We start from the raw sequence: 14,770 nt of genomic DNA, 5'->3' as shown, positions 1-14,770 counted from the left end.
TGCACTCCATGCTGGGTGATAGAATGAGAACCTGTCTCAAAGAAAAGTTAGAAAACAAAAACAAAAAACTTCAGGGCCACTGAGTCAGGTACAAATTCTCTATGCTGCTTGCTTCCCCTTGTCCTGGACATTCACTGTTGGGGGGCTACTCGGCAGCCTTTCCCTTCTTGTAGTAACAGCCCCTTAATTCTTTCACTGTTTGCCTCTACTCAGGACGATGTGCAGTGCCTAGTAGGGCTTACACCAGAGTATCCGGGTGGACCCTTTCCTGCCCAAGAGGGAACGTGAATGCAGGACTCAACTTAGGCAAATCTGACTCTTTATGCTTGAGCAGAAGTGATGAAAAGATTGGCGTCTAGTTGCTCTGGCAGCACAGCCCCGAGGAGACTCTTGATTACTTCCCATTACCTGGATTCCCAAAGCTGGCCTTGTGCTGTGCTAGTCCTTTCGAGCTTGTTTTGCCAGCATTCCCTTTAAATATGTGAGCCATCTGATCATATTCTTTTCCAATGAATTTTTTTTTTAGACTTAAGATAGCTAAAGTCAGTTTCTATTGCTTGCAGTCAAAGAATCCTGCGTGATCTGGGTTCACACTCCTTAGCCTCTTTATGCCCCTTTCCTTCCTATTTCAAGAAGGGACAGTTGCAAAGAAACTCCCCCTGTTTTCAAATGCTGGCATTCTCACCAAGACCATATCCATACATCCCATCTCCCAGTTCTTTCCTGCCCAATTTGTTTTCCTGTAAAGCTGATCCAAGTAATTCCAAATTCAAGATTGGCTTCGACTTCAATGCTTCCTCTGCTTCTACCTCACTTCTTGCTTTCTTATCATAGCATCTGCAACAGACTGCATGTGATCTTCTCTTGATGTCCCATTTCCCTGCTCCATCTCCCTCCCAGACCCTTTCTGATCGGGCTGCAGGTCAGTTCCTCCACTGGGATCACCCTCTTGAGCCACATCTCTCCTGACTTGTGGTCAGAGGGCAGCCCCCGGGAACCAGTCCTCTCTAACAAGCATAAAGAAATCTTTCTGATTCCCTTTGAAAGTCATCAAGAAAATTACTTATGGGGGACAAGAACAAACCCTTTATGGCTGGTTTGCTTTTGGGGGAAGGGCAGAAAAGTTCTTGCCTTTCAGAATATATGTCTAAGGACCTAACACGTTCGAGGAACTTTAGAGATATAAAGATACTTTAAAGACTCTTCTTGTCCTTGCTGGGTGGTGGAAGAGAGATGTGAAGGGAGCTACCACTCACTGCCTACTATGGCGGGGCCTTTACATGACAGGGTGGAGCTACTGCCACTTATTACCTATGTATTATACTATGTGCCTGGCACTATGCTAAGTACCTTATATGCATTCTCCTACTTACTGTTACAACTGCCCTGGACTTGGGTATTATTGCCATTTCCATTTTGCAGATGAGAAAAATAGGCTGAGAAAAGTTAAATGAACTGCCTTAAGACATCCAACTAGGATGGAGAGTCTGAATTCAAACCCAGGTTTGCTTGAGCAAAGCCTGTCTGTTCCTGGCCCATGCCACCGCACCGCTTCTCTTGCTTTGACAAGACACGAAGGCAAAGCAGGGGTGGTATCCTTTGGTGTGTGTTAGTGCAGCAGGGGTGGTTTGTCCCAGGCCCCTCCATCTTCAACCTGTTCTTGAATTGCTAGAACCATGATTACTGTGCCTCCTGCACCCAGGGTCACCCTCCCCACCCCTTCCCACAATTCTGTATGTAAGTTTCAGCATTCCTTGGGTGAAAAGCCAGGGAGGGCCCTCACTGTTACAGATGCTATTTTAAAGTCCATTTCTACAGCAGACTGCTCCACCCTGTGCACGCCTGATCTTATGTCAAATGTTCTTGATCTAAACAGAAAGGAGCTTGGAAGTGGTAACAGAAGACCCGAGTTTGAACTGCATTCTGCCTTTACTAGCAATCTAACCTTGACCAAACCATACAACCTGTTTGAGCCTTAATTTCCTCATTTATAAAATGGTGATAAAAATAGCTGTCCTACCCAGAGAGAGAAAATATGGCAATTGTAAGGCACTACTATCTAAACTTTTTGGGAAGAAATGATCCCTAATGTAAAGAATAAGGAAAACCCAGGACATGGATTTAAGTTCATGGGAGTTGGAGAAAGCAGAGGCTGGATGATGCCATGCATTGCGCCTTAGTTCCTAACCCTTCTTTCTGATTCTCTAACTGATATCTTGGCTTCTACAATAGAGCTTCTCTGCTAAAGGATGAAAATATTAATATTATAAATTAAAATATTTTTCTTTGACTTCAATGTTTATTTTTTGCTTCTGAGTTTAAAAGAAATTCAAACATTTTTGCGGGTCCCTAAAAATATTGTGAGCACTGAGCCCCATGCCTACTGTGCCTCATGCATAAGGTGCCAGGAGTTCAGATCTTCCGAAGCCTTTCCAGCCCATTGTGCTTTCCTCTGCGCAATGCTGCCTCCCAGAGCCTGGGGGAGAGCCAGTTGCCAGCCGCCGGCCACAGCTAGAGAAGGAGATTAGGCGTACTATGCCTCCGTGGCAAAGGGGCACAGGGGATGGCCCTTTTCATCAGGTAGACCTTGCTGCTAGACCAGCTGCTTCTCGCCAACGTGTCCCTGAGACACTGTCTCCTGCATCTCTGACAGTGTACTAGGGACAGCCCACATGCCTGCCTGTAGCCCTGACTCTCTCCCTTCTCCTGCCTTATCTCCAGCAAAAAAAAAAACAAATTTTCCTGTTATCCAAAGCCTACTGTGTGCTGACAATATTACATGAGTGATGTCCTTGGGTCATTATACTATACTTACAATGAGGGAATATCTTCATTTTACAGAAAAGAAAGCAAACTCAGGGGGAAGTCTAGAGTTCCTGCCACTGGTAGCACATGGCTGTCTACTTCTTGTACTTGTTTGAGGAACCCAACATGACTCCCTCTGCCCCCATCAGAAGCCCATTGCTTTCCTTCTGAGAAGAATGGCTTGACCAGCCCAAGAACAGGATATGTACGGGGATGGACTTAGAAATTCCTTGTCCACATTTCCTACTCCCAGCTTTGAGAGGCACCTTAGTTGATCTTTGAATATTCTGACCAGGGACAGGAGGTTGGTGGAAGACCTACGGCCCCATCAGGCAATTAGAGGAAGACACAGGATCAGATTAGGGTTACGTATTAGGTTCAGACAGAGGAAAGCAGCCCAGTTTCTCGCCCAGAATGGGGCAAGAGCAGCTGGATGAACCATAGGATCTTTTTCTTAGAAGACTCTGTGCTGCCTTGGACTTCTGAGAGCTCTTTGTCACTGGTGCATGTTACAAAAAGGGGAAAGAGCTTCAGCCTCTCTTGTCATCCCTCTCCTCATTTCCCCCCTCCCGCTAGGTTGAAAAGCAGCCATTAGACCCCTCAGATCAGGCCTAGGCATGCATAGGGTTTGCAAGAGAATTAGAAAGGGTACTCTCTCCGGATGGGTTAGTGACAAAAGGACACCCCCAGAGGGTGTTATAAATTTTCAAAATGCCCTTTCCTATTGGCTGAGGCACCCAGTGCCAGGACCTAGGCTTGGCGTGGGAATGGGGGCTGGATGTCATTCCCACTCCCTGCTCAGCCTTTCTGCAGGACCCAGGACCAGTCGGAGGGGCCTGTCTCAAGTCAGGGCCCTCAGCTGCTGATTTCCTGCGTTCAGCATTGTGGAATTTCCAGACTTTCCAGATGACATTCATTATTTTCCACCTCCCAATAAAAGAATCTAGATTGACTTCTGAAATAACATATTCTCTGTAATCTTTATGGTATAAAGCAAATCATGAGCCTTAGAGGTTCGAGCTTTGCCTTAGGCAAATTCCTTAACTTCCATAGGCCTCAGTTTCTCCTTCTTGGAAATGGGGATAAACAAACGACCTTACATGGCTGTTTGCATGAACTGACGGCAGGGTCCACAGTGCTGGCACAAGGTGGGTGGGTCTGCCACACCACGTGGTTCGTGGCCCTCAGGTAGCCCAGGCCTGCAATGATACCCACAGTGGATGTTGCACGCCTGGTCCCAGCTACAAGCTCCGGGCCTGACAGACACTCAAATGCAGGCGGGTTGGCTAAGACAGGGAGGGCCGAAGAGCCCTGCACCTCAGCCACCTGCACCGCGGCCCAGGCAGGGGGCGGGCTCCTAGGCGCCCGTGGCTGGGCTGACCCCGTGCTGTGGGAGGCTGCGAGGTCGAAGGGGACAGCGGGCCGGGCCGGCGAGCGGGCGAGCAAGGAGTTAAGCCGGGCGGCAGGGCGAGCGCCTGTCAGACGCGAGCATGTGCAGTTTGCAGCGCATCCGTACTATGGGTGAGTGCCGCCGCGGCCGCCGGGGGCTCCATTCCTCCCGGGCAGCGGCGGCTGCAGCCCCTCTGCCCCCGCGCCGCCGCGGCGGACGCCGACACACAATGCGGGACTAGGCGCGGCGCGGGAGTGCCAGGCGGCGTGGGGGTGCCAGGCGGCGTGGGGGAGGCACGGCCCGCAACTCCGCGCGGGGGGAGCCGGAGCGCCGGGTTTGGGGGCGGGGAGCAGGCGGCGCAGGAGAGCGCCCCGAGTCCCGGCGCGGGAGGAGGAGCGGGAGCCAGCCCTGGAGACTGCGCCCCTGGCCGCACCTGCTCCCGGCAGGCGGCCGGCCCTGCCCTGCCCCTGCCCACGGCCCCTGCCCCGCACCGGTAGGTACCCCAATGCCCGCAGACAGGCCTTTCCACCGCCGGGAGAGGTGGCCGCGCGGGGCCGGCAGCTCCGAGCACAGGGGGCGCGGGCGATGGGGACGGTGATGGAGAAGACCGGGCGACCGGACTTGGGGCTCTGGCTGATCCCGCTTCCTCTTTGCTTTCGGTTTCGAGGTTGCTGCCCCGGTTCGAGAGCGAGCCGCAGATTAGATAGATGGTGCGCCCGGGCTTGGATTCCCTGCGGGGGATGGGCGCACAGGGGGGCGTGTTGAGGAAGGGGGTGCGCGTTGGCAACTTTCCCCGCCTGAAACAAAGGGGTGTCGGGGGAAGCGAGGGGCAGCGGAAGGTTGACACCTCCTCTTCTTCCGGGCGGAGAGCACCCAGGAGGCCACCTAGGGAGGTTGGAAGGGGGTGACAATCTGGGTGGAAGCTGGGGAGCCAGGGCTTGGGAGTGGGAACCACGGACCCTCCTAGTTAGAGGCTGAGGACTTTGCTGAAGGGAAGGGAACGCTGCCAAAAGGACTCCGCAGCCTTCTCCCCAGGGTGCATGGAAAAACTGGGTGATGGTGGACCCCACACCTAGGCGCCCTCGACTCCCCAGGTCCATGTCCCGGGGCCCAGCCCAGCCCCCTGGCTGCCAGCTCTTCACCTGCCCTCCCTGATCTCTGGTCCTCCGTGGAAGATGCCTGGCTGAGATGGGAAGTGTTACAGCCCGGTTCCTGGCAAGGGTAGGGAGACATTGGCCTCTTTCCCAGGTGTCTTCCTTTCCCTCTTTCTATGCTCAGTCAGAAACCCACCCCCTTCCCTTCCTTCCCGGGACTGCCTCCTTTCTTTCCCCAGGGTTTCCCTGGGGGTGTTTGGCTGCCTTAGGTACAGAGTTTGGAGGTAGGAGGGCAGGGTGTTGGGGCACTGCTCAAGGCTCTCCCTGAAGGGAAAGAGCAGGACCCCAGGGAGTTGTCTGCTGGTGTAACCTTGGGGCTCTGCTCACCAATTCTCGTGTTCTCAGCACCCTAGTAATAAGTGAGCTGTTGCCGTGGCTATGAGCCTTGGGTAATTGAGAGGCCTGGGTTTCTCTCTGCTGTACCAGGAAGAGGGGTCAAGGGAGGGCCAAGCAACCTGCCTTGGGGGTGGTACAGTGTCTTTCTCTCTAGAAAACAAATGGGCCAGGTTCCAGGTCCCCGGTCCTTGGCCTTGTGTCTCCAGGAACAAGGTGCCTCCAGTTCTGAGCTGGCTTACATGTGACCACCAGCTCCTATCCTGTGGCAGGACAGCCCTTTGGGAGCTCAGATTTTTTTCCCTGGTTGGAAGACAGATACATCTGCTTGCCTGTGAGACAGAAGGCACTGGAGGGCCCCGGACTAGTGGAGGACTCTCCCGCCTGCTCGTGTGAATGAGCTAATGATACAAGTAGCTTGGGCCAGGGTGGGCCTGCCAGGACACTTCGCTCTAGAGACACCTTGCTCAGGGGTGTGCTGAGATGACTTAGCCCTCAGTTTTGTGTTTGGAGACAGATATAGGCAACTGGAGAGAGAGCGTGGCAGGCTTTGGGTGGGGACAACAGGCTTTCTTTAGTGTTGATTTTGATCACTTATAGGTACAGGAACAAGGGAGGTTCCAGGACCAATAAGGAGTAGCAGGAGAAAACTGAGTCCCCTGAGCTATAGATTTGTGGCCCTGCAATTTGTGGCTAAAGTCAGATGCAGGTACTAGACCAGAGAAGCACAGCTAGGCCCACTCCTATGGACCTTCCCACTCTAACAGGGCAGGCAGGGTTGATTATCACTCAAGCCCCCATTGGAGGGGCTTTATTGGTTTATCCCAAGCTGTTTATTCAGAGCTGAGAGTAATGATATGGAGGCCCGACCTCTGAGCCTCCAGTGGTGAGAGGATGGACTTTTCTGTGGCATGTTCCTCCAATATACTGAGGAACTTAAATATCTTAAGATGGGAAATTGATACTCTCCTAACTTCCTGTTTTGAAGTGATGAGGCATGAATTTTTACATTTATAAGTGAGTTAAGACCCTCAAGTCCTTGAATGAAAGATATTAAATGAGTTAATGAGCATTATACTGTGTTTATTTTGGTTGTATCAGATTTACATATTGTTTCTAAAGGGAAAGGTGTCATTTTACAGGAAGGGACCAAATTACAGCTTTTGTGGTAGGCAAAGCTCAGTGTTGGTTTTAAAAGTGTAGTTTTTATCAGAAAAGCTCTTGCTGCAGCACTTAAGCAGCAAGTGTTTTTTTCTGCCTACCTCCCAGGAGCTCCTTCCTGGTGGACTTTTTCCTGGTAGCCAGTTTCCAGCTAGAATGTTAGTGACTGTCAGCCTCTAGTTTCTGAAGAGGGTCTCTAATGATGTTGGGTACTCTGATGTCATAAGGAGAGACCTGGGTAAGGGCAGTAGAGTGAGGCAGCTTGATCTTATCGGCAACTATATCAGATCTGGCTGTCCTTGAGGGGAGGGAAGGGATAGCTAACCCTCCCAGAGCCTGGCTGTTTTCAAGTTTGTATCCTTTTACACTTCTCCTCCCTCCTCTCCCCACCTCCCATGTACAGACAAGGTGGTTTGGGTGTATTTTTCAATTGCAGGAACCTTCCTTTTAAGGCGAGGATAATTTCTGACCTGGCAAAGTCTTATCTCCCTTTGTGGCAACACCTGGCTAAGGAGGGAATATCAGACAGGATTCTCATGTTCTGAGCTGAGGAATTTCAGCCTCTGTTGGCCAGATCTTCTTCTTACTCCACATCACTTCTCAGAAATCAGTCTTTGTCTTTGAAAAGTAAAGTGAAAGCTGATTTCTAGGGAAGGAGTATGAGGGGGGCACTTTTGGTTTGCTTCCCCTTAGGGAAACTGAGTCCCACTGAGAGTTGGCACACTGTCTGTGGTGTGTGAGAATGCATATGTTGGGGAAATTTTCCTTTCCTGGGATTTAAGGGCGTTTAAAATCAAGTACCCAAGTAGATCCATAGGTTATACTTTTCTGCTATAAGATAAAGATGCACTCATAGAATTTACGTACCAGGGTGTTTGGTTCAAGATGTATATTTGCCTCAGACTCTGAGCTGTGGGATGCCCCATGCTGCTGTGATTCAAGGAAAAGGCAGTGGTTTGCACCCCGAGACACACATCCATAGATAGAACTGAGGCTAAGTCAACCATCACATTTCCAGGCTAGAAAAGAGGGTTTGCTCCTTTCCCTGTTTTCACATTCATCAGGCTGCATTTATACATAGTGTGGACTTCGGCTCTCCTCCCCTGTGAGGCTATACTTCATGTTCATTTTAACATCAGTTCCCCTATGTATAAATGTAGTGGAGTTGAGGTGACAGAGTGATGCTGGCCCCCTGCTCCTTCAAAGGATGGTTCTGAAAGGCGACTTTCCACCCTCCTCTGATTTTGGTGCTTCCACTTACCTTTGGATCACAATCCAGTCTGGCAGTTTGAGGAGCAACCAAAGTCATTGACAATTCGCGTTTTTGAACATCCAGCTTTTCACCGTCCTTTACTCTGCTGGCTCCCCAGTAGGGAGTTTAATATTTTTTCAGGATTCTTGGTTCCCAATGTGGCTGGTATTGTAGAAGAGACAGCATCTTTGAAATGAGGGCAAACCGTCTACACGGACAGGTCTCGGGTCCTCAGATTGCTCCTTCCGGTTGCTCCGTCTTCTAGAAGCATGACAGTTTTTTTTGTTTGTTTGTTTTTTTAAATAAGACTTCAGCTTTCAATCAATGTAGGGAGAGCTAATAAATATGAAAAGATGAGGGGAGAGATCACCTTCTGCCACTCCTTTGCTTCCCAAAAGCCCCTCATTCAGAACATACTGGATTATCCACTTCTGACTGCTTTTGCAGTTAGACTTGAATGACGAATGCCATCTAGCTGGCCCATTCATTCATTGTTTCCTTTCAGTTATTAAGAGGCACCCCTGTCACATGAGCTTCTGGAATGATCCGTTTCCATCGGAAAGGTCACTCACCCTGAGTTTTAGTAAGGCCTTGATTTCAGCCCTGAGGAGCTAGGGATGCCAGCCAAGGAGATTGAAGGGCCACAAAGAGAGGATTCTTTTCTAGACTTCTGAGGGGTGATTCATGCTTCAAGATAAAATGTGCTTCCTGGGGCGCCATGGTTTCATTGCTTGCACAGTCAGTGGAGGGACAGGCCCTGGTGCAGCGAGAAGCCCACCTTGCTGACAATAACTGCCATTCTTCAGAGCACCGACAGGGACTTGTTTTTAGCCCACTGACAACCCCCATCTCCTTTTTCATTGCTGTCCTTGGTCAAACCCCATTTTAGTCCCTAAGTCCTTAGGATCTCTCTCCTCCTCGTTCCCAATCAAAAAGGCCGTTTTGAAGTCAGGAGTAAGGCAGCCAGAGCATTGGTCTTACTTTCATCTACTTTCTTAAAGCAAATATGGACAAGAAATATCATTACCACTGGGCAAAACACAAGCAGAGGTTCCAGATTTTTGTCTTGTTTTCTTTTTTTTTTCTCTTGGCATAAGCAATGAGATGACCTTCTTATACTGACCTATAGATGCTGTAAAGCTTTCATATAGCCTGCACACATGGTGAGTGCTTATTAAATCACCAGCTGTGGTACTTGGATGTGATCGGATACCCTGATTTCTAGGTCATTGGGCAATGATTCGTTTGTGTGTGAGCTGATGGTTGGCAAAGGCTTCAGGAATCAGGAAATCTGGGATCCCTCCCTGACTCACTCACTTGTGTGACCTTGGACAGCCCATTTCAGCCCTCTGAGACTTAATTCCACAAATAGAGCTTCAGCTGGCTTCAGTGATCATGGCAATAACAATGACAGCCACCGTTTATTAGGCTAAGCATTTACATATGTTGTTTTCTCACAGCAATGAGATAGCTACTATTAATTATACCCATCTCACAGCTGGAAACACTGAGGCTCTGTAAGATAAAGTGATCACACATATCATACAGCTAGTAAGTGTCTAAACTGGGACTTGAACTGAGATCTATCTGATTTTTTTTTTTTAATAAAAAAAAAATTCTAGAGATGGGTTCTCTCCCTGTCGCCCAGGCTTTAGTGCAGTGGCACAGTCATAGCTCACTGCAGCCTTGAAATCCTGAGTTCAAGCGATCCTCCCGTCTCAGCCTCCCTAGGACTACAGGCATGTGCCACCACACCTGGCTACTTTTTAAATTGTTTATATGGAGACAGAGTCTCTATAACTCCCTTTGTTGCACAGACTGACCTCAAACTCCTGGCCTCAAGCAATCCTCCTGCCTCAGCCTCCCAAAGTGCTAGGATTACAGGGATGAACCACATTTCCCAGCCAGTCTGAATCTATTGTGTTTTATAAGCTTGGATCAGATGATAGAACAAATGTTTGGGAGAGGGTAAAAGTGGAGGCAGTATAGGTTAACATATAAAAAGGAGAATTGACCGGGCGCGATGGCTCATGCCTGTAATCCCAGCACTTTGGGAGGCCAAGGCGGGTGGATCACCTGAGGTCAGGAGTTCAAGACCAGCCTGAGCAACATGGTGAAACCCCATGTCTACTAAAAACACAAAAATTAGCTGTGCATAGTGGCTAGTGCTTGTAGTCCCAGATACTTGGGAGACTGAGGCAGGAGAATAACTTGAACCTGGGAGGCGGAGGTTGCAGTGAGCTGAGATTGTGCCATTGCACTCCAGCCTAGAGCAAAATTCCGTCTCAAAAAAAAAAAAAAAAAGAAGAAGAAGAATCGTCCTACCTCCTGGAGTTGCTGGGGGTCCAGTGAGCTGAGATTGTGCCATTGCACTCCAGCCTAGAGCAAAATTCCTCTGTAAAAAAAAAAAAAAAAAAAAAAGAGAGAGTTGATGTAGATTAAACACAACTAGTTAAAAGGAGACAGAAGTACAGATTCTTATTTGAAAAACATCATCTCAATGAATGTTCAGTAAGGAGAGGTCTGTACCCTGCAGTAGGGAAGTAGACCAGATGGCCTGGGAGTTACTGTAAAGGGAACATGCTTTCTGCTTGGCATAGGAATATATCTCATAAACCCCATTTAATTTTGATACCAAAATTTTCCTCTTGCTTAATGGTCTGTTTGGGCAACATTTTTCTTTCTGTTATCCTACTGTCACTAGTCATAGAAGCTTATCTTTGCAGATTCTTGACCCCAATCCTCATCCTCCAACCTAGTTTCTGGGCCTTTCCCTGCCTATCATTATAATTCAGCTGTAGAGACCTGAGTATGACTCTGGGGTCCCAGCTACACTGAGCAAAGTACAGCAAGCATTAGATTATCCTGTTCTTCTGAGAAAGTAGAGCCACTGATTTCTGCATTCAAAGGTGACCAGCTAGTGGATTGGGATCCATTCTTGTTTGTTCCAAGCAAGTTGTCTTCTGCCTTTTTTTTTTTGACAAGGTTTTGCTCTGTCACCCAGGTTGGAGTGCAGTGGCACAATCCTAGCTCAATGAAGCCTCTATCTCCTGGGCTCAAGGGATCCTCTAGCCTCAGCCTTCCAAGTAGCTGGGACTACAGGTGCACCACCACACCTGGCCTCTTCCACCATTTTGAAGTATTCATGGAAGAGGAAGGAGGGTTGAGGTGGTGGTCCAAGGAAGGTGAGCTGACCTCTCTTGGAGAGCTAGCATGGTGCTGTATGATGGATCAGTGTGCAAGGGGTCAGGAGACTTGGGTTCTTCTCACACCTCAGTGACTCTGGGCATGTGATGTAAGTTTTTTGGCTTTTAGTTTTCTTATCATTTGGACAAGATATTCTCTAACATCTCTTCAGGTAATAATACCAGATGATCCAGGCTTTCCTGAGAAAGGTTGAGGTTCTAGCCTTTCTCAGGAAATAACTCAGCTGGTCTGGAACTGTCAGAAGTCAGAGCTGGGAGGGAAGAGATGGTGTTAAAGGAGAAAGAGGCCAAACTGGAAGCTAAGGGACAAAGTCAGAGCTGGAGGAAGTCCCTTCTCAAGAAGGGGGACTAGGTCTGGTCACTGCTCTTTTTTTTTTTTTTTTGAGATGGAGTTTGGCTCTTGTTGTCCAGGCTGGAGTGCAATGGTGTGACTTCGGCTCACTGCAAACTCCACCTCCCGGATTCAAGCGATTCTCCTGCCTCAGCCTCCCGAGTAGCTGGGATTAGAGGCATGCGCCACCACACCTGGTTAATTTTGTATTTTTAGTAGAGACAGGATTTCTCCATGTTGGTCAGGCTGGTCTGGAACTCCCAACCTCAGGTGAACCGCCCGCCTCAGCCTCCCAAAGTGCTGGGATTACAGGCTTGAGCCACCACGCCCAGCCCAGTCATTACTCTTTTAACCACTTCAGTGGGGCATCGGAGAGGTGGTGTCTGTACACCCTTATACTCACCATTCCTTATGTCTTGTCTTAAAACGTAAACTGAGCCAGGCAGAGTGGCTCATGCCTGTAATCCTAGCACTTTGGGAGACGGAAACAGGAGAATCCCTAGCCAGTTCAAGACTAGCCTAGGCAACACAGTGAGAACTTATCTCTACACAAAATTGGCTGGGCATGGTGGCACATGTCTGTACTCCTAGTTCCTTGGGAGGCTGAGGTGGGAGGATCACTTAAGCCTGGGAGGTCAAGGCTACAGTGAGCTGTGACCGCACCTCTGCACTCCAGCTTGGGTAAAAGACTGAGACCCTGGGGACTCCAGGGCCTGCTTCAGTCCAGGATTCTTCCCCCTATCCCTGCTCCTCTGCCACTCGGGTCTCCAGAACTTGAGGTCTCTGGTTGATTTTTTTTGTTTTTGTTTTTTAGAGACAGCATATTTTTCTGTCACCCAGGCTGGAGTGCAGTGGCACAATCATAGCTCACTGTAGCCTTGAACTCCTGGGTTCAAGCAATCCTCCCACTTCAGCCTCCCGAGTAGCTAGGACTATAGGTGCACCACCTATATGAGCACCTGGCTAATGTAGCTGATGCTTTCTGGGCAATTCAGTGTTAGTGAGAATATACAGCTCTGTTGCCCTAACTACGTGAAAGGGCAAGGCTAAGCCATATACTCAGCCCAGGAACGCAGGGGACACGTCTTCTTTGTTCATGGAATTAGGCTAGGGCTAGGCTGTCTTCAGTTCCCTTTGAACAAGTCTTTTTCTTTCTTTCTTTCTTTTTTTTTTTTAAATGGAGTCTGGCTCTGTTGCCAAGCTGGAGTGCAGTGGTGCAATCTCGACTCACTGCAACCTCCTGCCTCAGCCTCCGGAGTAGATTCTCCTGCCTCAGCCTCCCGAGTAGCTGGGACTACAGGTGCACGCCACCACCCCCAGCTAAGTTTTGTATTTTTAGTGGAGATGGGATTTCACTGTGTTGGCCAGGATGGTCTCGATCTCTTGACCTCATGATCCGCCTGCCTTGGCCTTCCAAAGTGCTGGGATTACAGGCATGAGCCACCACACCCGGTCCAAACAAAGCCATTTTCTAAGGACGCTTGGATTATTTCATTCCTTGGTGCATCTTCTATTTTCATTTCATCATATTCAAGGTTGGGGAGCAAATGAGTTCTCATTGAACCCACCAAACCAATATTTTCCATCCCTGCCTATCTTATGTTCTCCTCACCTCTTATTCCCCTATCTCCATTATTTCTAATGGTGGTACCATGCTACCAAGGGGATGAGAGATGATTTCATTTGGTACAGGGACAAACATTTCATTTTAATAGCTATGTTTCTAATGAGTATAAAGAAACATGACTCATTGGAATGTACTCATCAAGCAACTTAATTTTGCCTCCCACTGTCTATTTATGTTTATCTAGTGGGATTAGTTCTTTCCCTGGTCTAGGGTGAAAACTTAGGCCCTGTAACTTTTCTGGTTATTCATAGGAGAAGATTCTGTGATCACTTTAAGTCTTACAAGCATAGTCTCAACTAAGTACGTAATATACCCACTCTATGAAGCAGAGTCCCATGGAAAAAACTAAAAAATACAATAAAATAAAAATACATCTACTCCTTTGTCACTGGACTGGGAGGGGCAGGAAAGTGCTCATTGGGTACATTGTCTGCTGGCTTCCAGCTTCCTGGTCCATATTTTTATCAGATTCTCAGAGAACCCTCCCTACCCTCCCAATTGCTGGGATGTCTCACTTCTATTGTCTTGAAAAGAGCAAATTATCAGCCAGCAGAGGTGACTCACACCTGTAATCCCAGCACTTTGGGAGGCTGAGATGGGCAGATCACCCGAAGTCAGAGTTCGAGACCAGCCTGGCCAACATGGTGGAAACCCTGTTGCTACTAAAAATACAAAAATTAGATGGGCGTGGTGGCAGGTGCCTGTAATTCCAGGGAGGCTGATGCAGAAGAATTGCTTGAACCCTGGAGGCGGAGGTTGCAGTGAGCTGAGATTGCACCACTGCATACCAGCCTGGGCGACAGAGCAAGACTCTGTCTCAAAAAAAAAAAAAAAAAAGAGCAAATTATCCTCTATTCTAGATCATTGCTCCTTCCTCAGCCCCTGAAATCCAGTGGTTCACCTCTCTAGCCTCTTTTAGCTAAGGTCCTTCAGTCTGTCCAAGGGGCCATCTCAGAGAAGACCTGCTCTGACCTCAAGTCAGCCCACATTAGGGCATGTGGCCCACATTGGTCCAAGGAAACAATGACACATCGCTGGGCGCAGTGAACCTGAGAAGGCAGGCTGACCCCAGCTCAGCAGTCTCCCTTGGCTCCTCCAACAGCAGATGGCCAACTTGTGTCCCATCCTTTGGATGTCTCAGTAGGTGGTCAGGTGCAAGTCCACCATGTCCTCCCAGTTGCAGGGGACAGACATCAAGTTTCCTGAGTGGTCCTGGTGAATCCCCCTCTCACCAACTCGACAGGAGGGCCAGTTCTCTATGGGGATAGGGTGAGATATCACAGCACACTAACAGCAACCCCAGAGTTCCTCCACAAAGATTCTTCCCCAGTCTCTGCCCATTCTGACCCTCTATACCCTCAGCTTGAGAGAGGGGCCCTTGTGCACCTCTTTTGAAAATGTGCGTCCTTCTCTGGTGTCACACTTATGTGCATTATACCTGTTGCGTCTTGCTGCCTTAGTTAAGACTTTTTGATTTAACATCTTGTTATATGTGTATCATCAAAACCATC

At 48.8% G+C, this 14,770-nt stretch overlaps 1 protein-coding gene across 1 annotated transcript in view; it reads left to right on the top strand.

Moving 5' to 3' along the window:
• Positions 1–4,301: 4,301 nt before the first annotated feature.
• TMEM229B (transmembrane protein 229B) overlaps positions 4,302–14,770 on the top strand; it is a 47,273-nt gene continuing 36,804 nt past the window's right edge. The window contains exon 1 of the mRNA XM_011994232.1: positions 4,302–4,688. The gene's annotated coding sequence lies outside the window, so the exon portion shown is untranslated. The remainder of the gene's footprint in view (positions 4,689–14,770) is intronic.

This window comes from Mandrillus leucophaeus, unplaced genomic scaffold, assembly GCF_000951045.1.
Source record: "Mandrillus leucophaeus isolate KB7577 unplaced genomic scaffold, Mleu.le_1.0 Scaffold448, whole genome shotgun sequence".
Taxonomy (NCBI): domain Eukaryota; kingdom Metazoa; phylum Chordata; class Mammalia; order Primates; family Cercopithecidae; genus Mandrillus; species Mandrillus leucophaeus.
This window is presented reverse-complemented; position numbering and strand designations above follow the sequence as displayed.